Genomic DNA, 2,001 nt, shown 5'->3' on the forward strand with positions numbered 1-2,001 from the left:
GATATTGCTAATAACCCACCTTGGCATTGGTTATAATTTGTTATTCATATAATTTATGTGGAAATGAAGATATTAATAAATTACCTTAAAATTTGTTGTTGCTGTTACTGGTGAACAATTAAAATGATGTGTAAAAATTGGAAGTACTAGCAAATGAACACTTTACAGCTTCATCATTGTTAATAATTATTGTAATTTTTACTTTCTTTTATTCACTGTCATTTATAACTTGAATAGTCTAGATGCATGTGAATTATCTTTAACATTCATAAAATACGGAGTGCACACCAAGCGTTGAGGAAAGCAATGTTACATCACCACAGGAGGAGTTGGACCAGTGCTGGCTAGACATAGGAACACTCAGAGAGAGCCTCTACTCCCACCACAGGAATCTCAATCTCCTGTTTTTCATTTTTTTTTCAAGATTTGTATCTGAAAGGATTCCTTAGAATGCATTGTCTTTTACAGCTCATATTCTTAAATAAGGGTCATTTTAGTTAACAGTTTGGTCACTAGTGAGTATATGAAAAGGAACTGGGGATGGGGTGTGCAGTTTAATACATTCTTCAAAAAAGTTTCAAGTCTGGCAGTTGGGCTGTTTCCATATGCAGTCGACCCTTGACCAACAGGGATATGAACTGTGTGGGTTCAGTTTCTGCCTCTGCTACACCTGAGACAAAACAGCAAGATTAATCCCTCTGCTTCTTTCCCCTCTTCAGCCTATTAAATGTGAAGATGACAAAATGAAGACTTTTATGATGATTCACTTCTATAGTAATAGTAAATAAATTTATCTTCCTTATGATTTCCTTAATCATGCTTACTTTTCCCTAACTTACTTTATTGTAAGGATACGATATACAATATATATTACATACAACATATGTGTCAATCAGCTGGTTATCAGTAAGGCTTCTGGTCAACAGTAGCATATTACTAGTTCAGTTTGAGGGGAGTCAAAATTTATAGGTGGATTTCTGACCTAATGAAGGGTTGTTCTCCTAACCCCCACGTTGTTCAAAGGAGACAACAGTTTTGTTTTGTGGTTTTGATAGGGAAAGCTGATACCTCAAAATTCTAAAAATTCCCGTTCTTTCACTGTGTCCTTACGTTGCTTAAATATTATTCTTGTTAATAGATATGGCCCAATTTTATTTTTTTATTCTATAATTTGTCTGGTATTTTTTTGTCTTGTAATTGGAGAGTTTAGTTCATTTACAGTACTGTGATTAGGAACTTATTTGAATTCACTTCAAAATCTTATTTCTTTTTTTTTTTTTTTTTTTTTTTTTTTTTTTTTTTTTTAAAATATGGAACGCTTCACGAATTTGCGTGTCATCCTTGCGCAGGGGCCATGCTAATCTTCTCTGTATCGTTCCAATTTTAGTATATGTGCTGCCGAAGCGAGCACCAAAATCTTATTTCATGCTTCCTATTTGACCTGCCTAATTGGCAGCTTCACTTATTCATTAAGTTTGTAGCTTTAATTATATATAAACATGTATTAGTCTGCTCAGGTTGCCATGACAAAACATCATAGATTAGGTGGCTTAAAAATACATTTATTTTGGCATAGTTCTGGAGGCTAGGAGTCCATGATCAAGGTGCCTGAAAATTTGGTTTCTAGTGAGGGCTGGCTTTCTAGCTTGTAGACAGCCATCTTTTCTCTGTCTTCACATGGACTTTTCTCTGAAGAGGTCTCTAGTGTCTATTCCTCTACTTAACGTCACCTGTCCCAGAGGATTAAGGATCCATCACTATGGCCTTATTGAACCTTAAAGACCCCCTTAAAGGCTCTATTCCTAACTACAGTCACTTTGGGGATTGGGTTTTAACATAATTTGGGAACACACAATTCAGTCCATAACTGTGTATCTGTCTTACAAAAATTCCTTTTTATTTTTGCAATTATGTTTGGTCACTGTTGTAGGTTGGATCCTCAGGAAGTGAATACCGAAATGGATTTTAGGTATTCAAGATGTTATCTGTGTATTACCGTCT

At 35.0% G+C, this 2,001-nt stretch overlaps 1 non-coding gene across 1 annotated transcript; it reads right to left on the minus strand.

The window, feature by feature from the left end:
* Positions 1–1,304: 1,304 nt before the first annotated feature.
* On the minus strand, positions 1,305–1,411 carry LOC135273795 (U6 spliceosomal RNA). The gene has a single exon (XR_010341596.1). It is a non-coding gene; the product is annotated as a U6 spliceosomal RNA (small nuclear RNA).
* Between the last annotated feature and the right edge of the window lie 590 nt (positions 1,412–2,001).

This window comes from Aotus nancymaae, unplaced genomic scaffold (genome assembly GCF_030222135.1).
Source record: "Aotus nancymaae isolate 86718 unplaced genomic scaffold, 86718_ANA_hifiasm-v0.15.2.pri h1tg000008l, whole genome shotgun sequence".
NCBI classification, from domain to species: domain Eukaryota; kingdom Metazoa; phylum Chordata; class Mammalia; order Primates; family Aotidae; genus Aotus; species Aotus nancymaae.